The following is a 13,250-nucleotide window of genomic DNA, read 5'->3' on the forward strand; positions in this document are numbered from 1 at the left end:
AATAGCCTTTCTGTTTACAAACCACACTACTTTGAAATATGTGTGAGAAGACAGTCATGTTCCTAATGACAGCACAAAAGATTAAAATACCCAGAAATACATTTAAGAAGTATGTATAACATTTTTTGGGGAAAAAAAAGGAAACTTCACTGAAGGACATATAAGAATCCTTGCATTAGCATAAACGCTTGTTTTGAGACTAACATATCTTAATTTAATTTAATTAAAAAAATTTTTAAATATAATTTATTGTCAAACTGGTTTCCATACAACACCCAGTGGCTCATCACAACAGGTGCCCTCCTCAATGCCCATCACCCCTTTCCCCTCTCCCTCACCCCCCATCAACCCTCAGTTTGTTCTCATTGCTTAAGAGTCTCTTATGATTTGCCTCCCTCCCTCCTCTTTTTCCCCCCTTACCCTTCCCCCACGGTCTTCTGTTAAGTTTCTCAAATTCCACATATGAGTGAAAACGTATGATATCTGTCTTTCTCTGTCTGACTTATTTCAGTCAGCATAATACCTTCCAGTTCCATCCACGTTGCTACAAAGGGCCATATTTCATTCTTTCTCATTGCCACGTAGTACTCCATTGTGTATATAAACCACAATTTCTTTATCCATTCATCAGTTGATGGACATTTAGGCTCTTTCCATAATTTGGCTATTGTTGGGAGTGCTGCTATAAACATTGGGGTACAAGTGCCTCTATGCATCAGCAGTCCTGTATCCCTTGGGTAAATTCCTGGCAGTGCTATTGCTGGGTCATAGGGTAGATCTATTGTTAATTTTTTGAGGAACCTCCACACTGTTTTCCAGAGTGGCTGCACCAGTTTGCATTCCCACCAACAGTACAAGGGGGTTCCCGTTTCTCCACATCCTCTCCAGCATCTAGAGTCTCCTGATTTATTTATTTTGGCCACTCTGACCGGTGTGAGGTGATATCTGAGTGTGGTTTTGATTTGTATTTCCCTGATGAGGAGCGACATTGAGCACCTTTTCATGTCTCTGTTGGCCGTCTGGATGTCTTCTTTAGAAAAGTGTCTATTCATGTCTTCTGCCCATTTCTTCACTGGGTTATTTGTTTTTTGGGTGTGGAGTTTGGTGAGTTCTTTATAGATTTTGGATGCTAGCCCTTTATCCGATATGTCATTTGCAAATATCTTTTCCCATTCCGTCGGTTGCCTTTTAGTTTTGTTGGTTGTTTCCTTTGCAGTGCAGAAGCTTTTTATCTTGATGAGGTCCCAATAGTTCATTTTTGCTTTTTGAAAGAGAGAAAGACAGAGTGTGAGTGGGGGAGGGCCAGAGAGAGAAGGAGACACAGAACCTGAAGCAGGCTCCAGGCTCTGAGCTGTCGGTGCAGAGCCTGACTCGGAGCTCGAACTCATGCACCACGAGATCATGACCTGAGCTAAAGTCAGACACTTAACTAACTGAGCCACCCAGGAGCCCACATATTTTAATTTTATAATTGAAAGGATAAGAAATGATTTCAACCAAACAAAAGAATGTATTATATAATATCAGAATTCTCTTAATATTACTAATGATACATTCCTGTTTAGTTGAGGAGGAAAAAAAAAAAAAGATATAACCAGAAATTAAATATTTGATTTTTACTAATTTTTCTTATGAGAATTGAATTATCCTTAGTTACACACAAATGGTGAATTAAAGTGGTTGGTGTGAGTGAGGAGGAGTTTCTGGCTCCCTTCATTATAATTATACCCAAGCCATCACTGTTTTCACAAGTGGACCTGTTTCGTAAGGTATTGCTGGCTAGAAATAAGCCAATACCTTAAACAGAAAGAGCTTTGAAAGCACACTGCATTTGTAACAGGGGTGAGGTCTGGCGTCGCAGATTACCCTAAAAGAATGACACACACCAGGGACCAGCCAGGATGACATTCAGCCCCAAGCAGACGGGGCTTCAGTAGTGATTTAGTAATTGCCCTCAAACGTACGAAAAACTATTTCAGAGGGCGTAGTGATCAACGCTCTGTTTTTCTTCTATTTCTTTTTTTGGGCTCGGAAAAACTAGCTCTAAAATAGAGACGGAGTGACTTTAGCCTGGATACAGCAGCACATGTTTGCGGACACCTCCACTCTGAAACACGAGGATATAAATACAGCGAGAAGAGACACACGCCTTCTCCGAGGGATGGCTTTCAGTGCCAACAGAGTCCCCCGATTTGACGGTTCGGCGGCCTCTGCCTGGATCTTGCCGGGAACGGGCTGACGTGACGTGTGGACACGTCTGCCCCCCAGTCTGTGCGGGACTCTTGCCTCCTGCCACCTGGGTGGATGGACGGTGCTGTGCCTCTGGGACCTGCTGCGGGGCTCTGGCGTCCTCCACAGCCCCCTCCCAGCTCGGGTCTCCCTCTGTCCAGAGCGGGTGGGCGGGCGGGCGGACGGCCCGCCAGGCCTCTGCTCCCCCTGTGTCCCCAGGCCTCCCTGGCCATCCGGGCCTTGCCTCCTCTCCCTGCGCCCCAAGGCTCCCATCCCACTGTTCCCCGTGATCTCCTGCCACCCTCACGCCCAGTCCAGGCCTGAGAGTGAAGGGTCCCGGGAGGCGGGCGCCTCGGCGCCCGCTTCCCTTTCGCCGCGGGCTGTTGTGGACCTGCTCCCGCCAGAAGGAGAGCCCGGCGTCAGCGCGGGTGTCACACTCAGTCCTGCACCGACCGACCGCATCCCGCTCCCGGAGCCACTGGCCACTGTCGGCCACGGACTGCGGCACACTGGGATTTCTGCACGTTTCCTCTAAAACAAGGGAAACAGTACTGTCGACTGTAAATAGTCCGTGAGGATCCCCCCAAGCAAACATGTGGCCGGTCAGCAAGCTCAGATCACCGGAAAATGATTTCACTCGGGATATTCCGTGTGTATGAGCAGTGAGGTTTGATTTCGAACAGGCCGCTGCTCAGAATGACATAAAAACTTAATAGGATGGTCTCTCGGGGCACCCGGGGGGCTCCGTCCGTCAGACGTCCGCTCCTGATTTGGGCTCAGGTCATGATCTCACAGTTGGTGGGATGGAGCCTCGAGTCAGGCTCTGAGCTGACAGTGTGGAGCCTGCTTGGGATTCTCTCTCTCTCTCTCTCTCTCTCTCTCTCTCTCTGCCCCTCCCTTGCTCGCACAATCTGTCTCTGTCTCTCTGAAAGTAAATGAATGTTTAAAAAACTTGCTAGAAGGGTATCTTGCTATTAAATGATTCCAGCTCAGTGAGATCATTCATCACGTGTTTGCTCGCTTTCTCGTCCGTGCTCTCACTACAGCTCGTGCTTTCCCATTTGCTGGTGCACGTCACGGGGGCAGGACCCGCTCCACACAGAGCTCAGAGAAAAGAGGAAAGAGGTGTGCACTCACCAAATCCATTGATTAAGGGCTTAGATACTTGTGTGTGTGTGGCGGGGGCGGGGGGGGGGGTCCTTTTACGACACTGTTGGGATACATTTAAAATCTAAAGATTAGAACAGACACGGGTCTTTATAAAGCTGATTTCTTTTTTTTTTTTTTTAATTTTTTTTCAACGTTTATTTATTTTTGGGACAGAGAGAGACGGAGCATGAACGGGGGAGGGGCAGAGAGAGAGGGAGACACAGAATCGGAAACAGGCTCCAGGCTCTGAGCCATCAGCCCAGAGCCTGACGCGGGGCTCGAACTCACGGACCGCGAGATCGTGACCTGGCTGAAGTCGGACGCTTAACCGACTGCGCCACCCAGGCGCCCCAAAGCTGATTTCATAAATATGAAATTGCAGCATACAAATTACAGCTGAGTTGAGAATCCTTGAAACGTGGACGCCGGATTGCCAACGCCAGGAACGCCGATCATCGGAGCAAGGGTTGGTGTTTCTTCACACCTGGGTCCCCGGGAGAAAATCGTGGCACTCTGGCTGTGTCCTCGGGATGACTGACACCACGTCGGGAGCCTTGAGCACTTTGAAAGGCATCGTCACCTCAGAGACAGGTGTTCCTTGTATAGTGTTCCTGACTTTTTTAGTTATCATGTGGGACTCTAGGTGATTCTGGAAACGATTTGTCCTTCTGGCCCTGGATGGGGATGCGTCTTCTGCCGGCAGCCCGTGTCCATCTGGTGGGCGCTTGCTTGCCCGAATCACAGGACCTGCCGACATTTCCTGCCCCTGTAGTTTTATGTAAATAATTTGGCCATCTCAACACCCTGTCTCTACCCGAGGAGGGGACAGGCCCCGCAGGCTCACACTCACGTCTGCCCCGAGCAGCTCTTTGGACGGTGGTGTGGGGAACTGACAGCCGCCTTTTAATTTCCTCCAAAGTCTGGTGGAGTGAAAACAGCAGTGAGCAGCTCAGTCCCTGCTAGGACCGCGAGGAAACGTCAGGAGTGGCCGGTGCTCCCGGGGCGAGCGGTCGAGGGGCCCAGGTGGGGCCCAGGCTGGGTGGGTCAACCCTGCTGGGAACAATCATGGGTGCCGTTGATTTCGCGGAGCTGATTAAGAACGTATCAAACAGGGGAAACTGAGGGCCTATGAAAGCAGAATGGTTTAAGTGTCCAACCTGCTGCTTCGGGACAAGCTATGCAACCTCGAGGTCAAGGATTTGTGGTGTATGCAGACAGCATGCCCAACCTCCTGATCAGTGACTCACTGATTATGTTCCATATGGTGGGGGGGGGGGGAGGGGGCGAGATGGGAGCCGCGTGCTGCCACCACCCACTCTGTGCCTGGGAGAGGATGCTGGGGTCTCCCTGGAGCGGGGTGAGGCTTCCCCGGGGCCCAGACCTCTTCCTGGGTTGGTGCCTGCTCTGTCCCTCCCTGGCTCCCTCCCCGGGTGGGGGAGAACGGCCCCAGCACCCGGTGCGGAGGGTTCTGCAGGTTCCGATGAACTTGAAAGGGGCCAGTTCCCTCCAGGGACCAGGCCACCAGAAGAGCAGCCTCGTGCTATTACATTTCCAGAGGGGTGACACTGGTAGCGCTTTTTCTAAGGAATAAAGTGTGCAGATCAGAATGTGGTCTGTTCCAGCTCAAGCCCCACCATCCACCATCTCTTCCCTGAAACCCTGGGACCAGATAGAGCTCAGCATTCAGGGGCGCCTGGGTCCGTTGAGCGTCCTACTCTTGAGCTCAGGTCATGTTCTCGAGGCTCAAGGCACTGAGCCCCACTTCAGGCTCTGCACGAGCATGGAGCCTGCTTGGGATTCTCTCTCTCTCTCTCTCTCTCTCTGTGCCCCTCCCCCACTTCCACTCCCCCGCTCCCTCTCTCAAAATAAATAAATAAACATTAAAAAAAAAACCCAACAAACCCAGACTTCTATAATTCAGAATTTTCCGCCTGGATTTTTGTTTGTTTGTTTTTTTTTAAAGAGAGCAGGAGGGGCAGAGAGAGAGCACAAGCAGGGGAGCGGCAGAGAGATAGGGAGAGAGGGAGAGAGAGAATCCCAAGCAGACTGTTTTTAGCACAGAGCCCGATGCAGGGCTCAAACTCACAAACTGTGAGATCATGACCTGAGCCAAAATCATGAGTCAGTTGCCTAATCGACTGAGCCATCCAGGCACCCCAACGTCCCCCCCCCCCTGGATTTTTAGGGAGATGATAGGCTGCACGTTCCATGTACGATGGGGCAAGACGGCAGAGCCCCATCGCCACATGTTTCAATCTTTCAGAAACAACACATGCGGATTTTCACCTTAGGCCGGCACACAACGACCCTGATTTGCCTTATTTCAGTTCAGGTTATGCCAACAAACGAGTCTAAAACCAACTGTCTGATTATGGAGGATTTGGGTTTACGTTATCGTGCAGGAGACATAGTAGATGTACGTAAACATCACCATTAATTCATTTCCTTTGTCAAGCATTTAAGGTCCGCCTTGAGGTGTAATTCCTGTACAGTGAGATCCGTCTGTGTTGAATGGGCATTTCCATGAGTTTTGACAAACGTACACACCCACTTAACCTGTCCACATCTCTTTCCTTGCAAACAGCACCCACCACTCTGCTCCCTGGTGCTCAATCGCCCCTGTCCGGGGTGGGGCGTGGGGGGCGGGTAGCCACGGCCACTCTGGTCGCTGTGGAGCACAGCCACCTTGTCTCCAGCACCGACTGCACGGATCGGGTGGCGTCTACTCTTTGTGTCCAGCTTCTTTCAGTCAGCACAGAGTTTCTGGGACTGAGCCACGTTGTTTCTATTGCGGAGGGGTATTTATTGTGTGCACAAACCACGATCCTTTTATACTCTCCATTCTCATGATGGATGTTGGAGCGAAAAAAGAGTAGCTCTTAATTTGATAAAGTGCAACTTACCATTTTTTTTTTCATTTGCGGGTGGTATTTTTGGTGTCCTCCTCTCTAAGAAATCTATGCCCGCTCCAAGGTCTCAGAAATATTCTCATGTGTTTCTAGAAGTATTATGGCTTTAGCTTTAGTGTGGGGGGTCTACGATTCATATTTAGTAAGTTCGTTTACTCTATTCCATATGGATATCCAATTGATCCCGGGTCCGGTGGTTGAAAAGATGATCGTTTCCCGTTGAAAGGGCATCTTTGTCTAAACCATCAGACCCCCTGAATGTGGGTCTGCGGTTGGGGTCTCTACTCTGTTCCTCTGATCTACACACCCAGAACTCTGTCGTGATTATTATAGCTTTATGGTAAGTCTTGACAGTAGGCAGTGCGAGTACCCAGCTTTGTTCTTCTTCAAGTGTGCTCCAGCCAGCTGGAATCGGAGTGGAATCGCATTAGATCTAAAGATCAGCCAAAGAGAAACGACCTCGTGGCATTGGCAAATCCTTCACCCCCGAGCACCTCGTATCCCCTGTCCTCTGGTTTCCGTGGGTCTCCCTTCTTGACAATTCCCCGTGCTTTATGGTTTCCATCCTGGGAGGTCTCCTGTGACATTTATTCATAAACGTTTCAAGTTTTATGCTATTGGAAGTGGAAATGATTTAAAGTTTTGCTTTGCAATGCCAGTTTCTGAGAGACAGCAATGCAGTTGATGTCTGAACATGGATGTGTATTCCATGACTGTGTGAAATGCGTTTATTTGGTAGTGTTTTTTGTAGCATCCTTAGAATTTCCTATGTCAATGATCACGTTGCCTGCAACCAAAGGCGATTTTACTTCTCGCTTTCCAGTCTGTATGCCCTCACTTTCTTTTTCTTGTTTTTGCTGTGCGGACAGATCTGTAGTTCGATGTGGAATAGGAGGGGTGAGAGCGAACACTCTTGCCTTGTCCTGAAACTCAGAAAGCCAGGGTGTCTGTCAGCACTGGCATGGTCTTCATGTACGTTCTTCGCAGACGAACTTTATGAGACTCAGGGGGACACCCCCTATGTTCAGTGTGCAAAGAGTTTTCTTTTTTTATCACAAAGAGGATGCTAGATGTTGTCAAATGCCTTTTCTGAACCCATTGACCTGATGATGCAGAATTGGAAATGACTATGGGGCACCTGGGTGTCTCAGTCAGTTGAGTGTCTGACTCTTGATTTCAGCTCAGGTCATCATCTCAGGGTTTGTGGGATCGAGCCCCAAATTGGGCTGTGTGCTGACAGCTCGGAGCCTGCTTGGGATTCTCTCTCTCTCTCTCTCTCTCTCTCTCTCTCTCTCTCAATAAATAAACTTAACAAAAAAAGAACTGGAAACAACTAAATTTGCAGCATGATGTGTCTATCAGGTGTCTATGACTCGGACACTAGAAACATCTAGGGAGAGTTTTCAGTTGTATCCGAAAGCACTGATGTTATAATGCTGGGTGCTTTTTTCTTTTTCTTTTTCTTTCTTTTCCTTCCTTCCTTCCTTCCTTCCTTCCTTCCTTCCTTCCTTCTTTCCTACTTTTCTTTTCTCTTCTTTTCTTTTCTTTTGAGAGAGAGCACAAGCAGAGGAGAGGGGCAGAGAGAGAGAGAGAGTCCCAAGCAGGCTCAATGCCCAGCACAGAGCCCAATGAGGGGCTCAGTCTCATGACTCTGGGATCATGACCTCAGCTGAGATTAAGAGTTGGACCCTGTGGGCGCCTGGGTGGCTCAGTTGGTTAAGCGTCCAGCTCTGGTTCAGGTCATGATCTCATGGTTTCATGAGTTTGAGCCCCACATCAGGGTCTGCACTGGCAGCACGGACCCTGCTTGGGATTTTCTCTCTCTCCCTCCCTCTCTGCCCCTCCTCTACTGGTGCTGTCTCTGTCTCTTTCAAAATAAATAAAGTTAAAAAATTTTTTTTCAACAAAAGAGACGCCCAACTGACTGGGCTATCCAGGCGCCCCATAATGCTGGGTTTTAAAAGAGGAGTCAGAACTGTGTGTATGGCTTGACCAGAGTGCTAGGTGAGGAGCTAGGTGTAAAGGCTACTTAGCAAAAGTGCTGTCAGCTAGGGCTTGGTTTGTCTGGAGTGAAATTATGAGCCATAGTTCCTCCGAAGCAGACTCTGTGTGCAACTCTACAGACTTCGAATCGCCTATGATGAGCATGTGACTTTCCTAAGGAGAGTCTCCGTAAGCGGGCACAGCACCACCCAATCACAGAGACCCCGTGCGCATTTCTCACCCGTTCTGCCGCTGTGGCCTCAGCGTCCCGAGGACATTTGCCAACTTCTTCCTGGAGCCCAGGGTACTGCCAAGCATGGGGAAGGTGTCCGATGAAGATTTGTTGAATGAATCCGTGAATGAGTAAAGGAATGAATGCATGAATGAATGAATGGACGAGGGCAAGGCCGCATGTGCTGTTGGGGGTCACCAGGTCTTGGGGTCCTGGCCCTGCACCTGCTGGCTGTGTGGAGCTGGCCAGCTCTTTACTCCCAAAGCTCAGTTTTCTCATCTGCAAAACAGAGATACATGCCTCATGCCAAGACTGCTTATGAGGACTTAGAGGCAAGAATTGTAAAGGCCTCACACACGGTGGGTGTCTGCAAAGCGATAGCTGTTACTGGGGAAAGCTGATTAATGAAGAAAGAATCCAAATAATTCAGAAGGAAAGAAACCTCCCGTTCCCAGAGGAGTGTGAAATAATAAGCCGCCCATTAACTTGCTGATGGCAAATGTCCCTCTGGCTGAAGCGACAGAGTCCAGCCCCTCACCAAGGGGACACAGTCCTGGGTTCCCTTCGCTGCGTGTCTGGCCAGGATCTCTGCAGAAAATTGACTGGAGCCAGCCCTTGAACACAGTGTGTTCTATAGAAAGGACTAGGGGTGACTCACCCGGTAGTGGTATTGCAAATTGATTGCTACACAGTTAACACATGCATTGCAACTACAAAGTGCAATCCATCCATCCCTCCATCTGCTGAAGGACGGCTTTTAAGCATTTTTGTGGAGAGGGAATCCCCGGTGTAAACCTCCCAACCATCCAATAGTCTGAATCCATAAGTAAATCGGTTACTATCTTAAACTAAGTAGTGATATGATATTTAGTTGCTAATGTGCTGTCCTTAAAAAAAAAAAAAAAAAAAAAAAAAGGCTGACAGCCTATTATTAACAGAAGACTGGACCAAACTCTCTCCTGGGAGTCCAGAGAGCGTCTGGCTAAGCAGGCTGGGTGGGGTCAGGCTGGCTGCCACCAAGGAATCAACATCACAGCTCTGGCTACCTCCACCCCTCTCCTCTGCCCTTTCACACTGAGGGGTCAGATCCAGACCCAGATGCTAGGGGGGCCCAGGCCTCTCCTGGAGCCTGTTAAGTGGGCTTTGCAAGACGTATATAATAAGTTGCAAAAGTTAAAGAATGCTATTGTTATTTTGGCAAAGGAAACATAGACATGGGACAGCATCCCACAGGTAACGAAGGGCACACAAGAAAAAGTAAGCCTCCCTTTTACCCATGATTTCATGAACGTGGCTTTTAATAGCGGTGATGTTAGTAGTCAGCGTCTCTGAAAGTCAGGCCCCCAGGACCCGGGCATGGCGAGGGCTCTGACATGTTATTTATTCACGTAACACATATTTGTTCTTTCTTGGTGGCGGGCTACACCTGTGTGCCTGGCGGGGGGGGGGGGGTCAACAGGCAGAGGGGAAGGGAAAGACGACGTGGTGGTGTGCTCGGTGGGTCAGGGGGTCTGAAGGAGGAAGGAGCACGTGAGAGGCGGAAGGGCCGGAAGAAGCCAGTGAAGCTGCCTCTGGGGCAGAGAGACAAAGAAGGCTGCCAAGGACCCGAGGTGGCCTGGGCTCCATGCATCGTCAGGTGGGCACCTGGGAGTGTGAGCCTCGGGAGGCGGGAGTGAATCCGGAACTCGTTGCCGTCTGCGGGGTTCGCGATAGCCCTTCCCAGCGCAGCAGCAGACACGTGGAGAGAGTGTGAAGCGATCGTCTCAGGACCATCAGCAGGGAGTGTGCACACAGGAAGGGGGAGCCGGGACCAAGCCTGGGGACCCCAGGACTTCAGGCGGAGTGCCAGGAGGAGCAAGCAAAGGAGGCAGAGGGGGTGGGCAGCCAGGGGGAGGACCAGGACTGCAAATGTCATCGTCAGCAGGCAGACCCTATTTCTGGGGGGTAATCGGGAGGGTGGGAGCCTGGGGTGGGGACTGGCTGCTGAATTAGGAGGCCCGCACTAACCGTGAGAATGGCCCCGTCAGGGTGAGGGCAGCACAGCTGAGGGCACTTGGGGCAGACTGGTCAGCTCCTAGGAGAGGCATCAGCAGCAAAGGAGCAGAGACGGGAGGGCACAGAGGGGCGGAGGACACTGGGGGACTTGACAGGATATGAGACACTGCAGCCTGCTTGTGAGCTGATGGCGGGACCGAGAGGGGGCGGTGGGCTGGGTGGAGGAAGGACTGCAAATCCTTCTTTCCGAAGGTGGAGGGCAAGCCTGCCCACCAAGTGGGAAGGCCGGCTGGGGGCTTGGAGACGGGGGGAAGAGGTCAGACAGGGGAGCCAGGAGGGTGGGTGCTGGGCGAGGAGGGTGCCAGGGCAGGGGCTGGGTGTTCTCCGACTCAGGCACAGCCTCTGAGTGAGCCAGCACACACGCACGCAGGAGTGCGGAGGTGGTGGAGGTGAGGCGGGAGAGGCAGCCTGCGGACAGGTGAACAGGCAGTGCCACTTCTTAGGAGGCAGGTTCCAGGCATCAGTGATGTCTCTGCATTTGCTTTCTACGAAGGGCATCCTTGGCACGTGCAGATTTCGTGAAAAGGGAAACAAGATACCGTATTGGTCAGGGAGGCTCTGCAACAAGATACCACCCAGTAGGAGGCTTCCTACAGAAATGTATTCCTCGGGGTTCTGGACGCCCAGAGTCTCAGGCCAAGTCCCCACAGCTCTGGTTTCTTCCTGGCTTGTCCACGGCCACCTTCTGTGTGCTCCCACGACCTCTTCTCTGTTTTCTGCCAGGGGTTGGAGGGTGTGGGCGACAGCAGGTGCTCTGGGGTCTTCCCCTATAGGTACATGAATTCTCTTGGAAAATGGACACACCCTCTGGCCTCCTTTAACCGTAATCACCTCCTTGTGGTCCCCATGTGCGCATACAAGCATCCTGGGGGATGGGGCTTCAGCTTACCACGTTCCGGTGGGCCCAATTCAGTCTGTCCGCTACCCCTGCTGAATGAATCAGACATCAGTTTCCAAGTCAAAGGGTTTTGGTGGTGAGGCGAGGCGGACGCTGTAAGCAGGATCTCCCAACTATCACTAGAGGGGATGCTTTCCTTGGCAAGGGCGCAGCTGCCTGTCACTTCGTGCAGGTGGGGGCTGCCGTCTGTTTTAACGGAGCGGGGGGGGGGCAGCTGAAGGGCGACCTGGCGTGGCTGCCCCTGGCTCTGCCCACACCGGCATAGCTCTCCTGGGCAGGGGGCCGGCGGCGCTGAGGCCTACTGTGCGCCCAGGCGCAGGTTTACAGCCGCGAAAACACTTCACTGATAACATTTAAATGTGGACTGCGTGTGTATCCAGTGTGTTGAATAAAAGATTTTCTTCAATTAGCCTTGGGTCTCCGTTGTCGCCTTTTTACAATGTAGCCATCAAGATGCTTGGCAAGTGTGGGTCCCACCCGGTGCCCCAGAGACTGTGTGGTCCGTGTCGGGGCTGCCTTCCTGGGGACCACGCAATCCAGCCGCGAGATCCTGGTCCCCAGCCTGCTTCCCGCCCCCAAGAGACCCCAGCTCCGGAGGCCCCTTCACTGACCACGCCCCTTCCCGGAACCGCCCCACCTCGCTCCGACCAAGACCCGGAGATCCCCTGCTTCAGCCCACGCCCACGGCCGTGAGACCTTGGCTCCCGGCCCTGAGACCCCTGCCCCGACCATGCCCTAGCCCCCCAGCCCTCCGCTCCGACGACAAGCCCCCCCCCCCCCCCCCCCCCCCCGGCTGTGCCCGCCCCGCCCCCCCCCCCAAGCCTCTACTACGCTCCGGAGATCCTCTCCCCAGTCCGCCCACCCCCGGGGATTGAGACCCACAGTCCCCAGCCCCTTGCCCCCGACTAGGCCCCGGCCTTGAGCCCACCCACCCCCGCGCCGACCACGCCCCCGAGATCCCCTCCCCAGTCCGCGCCCCGCCCCGCCCTGAGACCCCAGCTATCCGCCGCGAGCCCCAGGCCCCTATCACGCCCCAGCCTCGAGCCACCCCCCCGACCACGCCCCAGCCTGGCCCCCACCTCGCCCGACCACGCCCCCGAGAGCGCTTCCCCAGCCCGCGACCCTTGTCCCCCGCCTCGAGGACCCCTCCTCGAGTTCCCTCTCCCCGAGCCCTCTGAGCCCTCCGTCTCTGGCCGCGAGACCCTCGCCTGCCTCCCCTCCTGCGTCCCTGTCCGGCCCAGGCCTTCACGCCCCTCTGAACCCCACGTTGGGCTGGGGTCCCCACAGCCTGCGTGAGAGTTAATTAAACATCCCGGCCCGCCGCCTCCCACTTTCGTGGGTCGAGCGCGGGCCACACGACTAAACCCCGGAGCTGCCCCTCTGCTCCTGCAGCGCTGCCTGCGGGCGAACGCACGGTCCCTTTAAGAGGCACGATCGGTGCCGGGTCGTGACGTCACAGGAGTGCGGGGGGCGGAGACAGTGCGCAGCCTCGGCGCCGGGAGGGGCGGGGCGGGGCGGCCGCTGACCGATGGGAGGGCGGCGGAAGAGCAGCTGGGGCTGACGCAGGAGCGCTTCGCGTAGGCCCCGCCCCCCGAGTGCTCAGCCCCTCCCCCGAGAGGCCCCGCCCCGCCCCTCCCCGCCCCGCGCAGGGTCGCTCCGGCGTCCTTGCCAGGCTCCCACTGGCCCCGCCCCGCCCGAGCATGCCCCTCCCGTGGCCCCGCCCACCCCGCGCAGTCCCGCCCCGCGCACGCCCCTCCCCGCCCCGCGCACGCCCCGCCCCCCGGCTCCGGGCGGG

General features: G+C 53.4%; 1 long non-coding RNA gene across 1 annotated transcript; it reads right to left on the reverse strand.

The window, feature by feature from the left end:
- Positions 1–9,675: 9,675 nt before the first annotated feature.
- On the reverse strand, positions 9,676–12,048 carry LOC121037416 (uncharacterized). Its single transcript, XR_005793772.1, has 2 exons — positions 11,447–12,048; positions 9,676–11,324 (listed from the first exon to the last, which is right to left on the reverse strand). It is a non-coding gene; the product is annotated as an uncharacterized LOC121037416 (long non-coding RNA).
- Positions 12,049–13,250: the final 1,202 nt, after the last annotated feature.

Source organism: Herpailurus yagouaroundi, unplaced genomic scaffold (assembly GCF_014898765.1).
Source record: "Herpailurus yagouaroundi ecotype Mexico unplaced genomic scaffold, PumYag 163, whole genome shotgun sequence".
Lineage (NCBI taxonomy): Eukaryota > Metazoa > Chordata > Mammalia > Carnivora > Felidae > Herpailurus > Herpailurus yagouaroundi.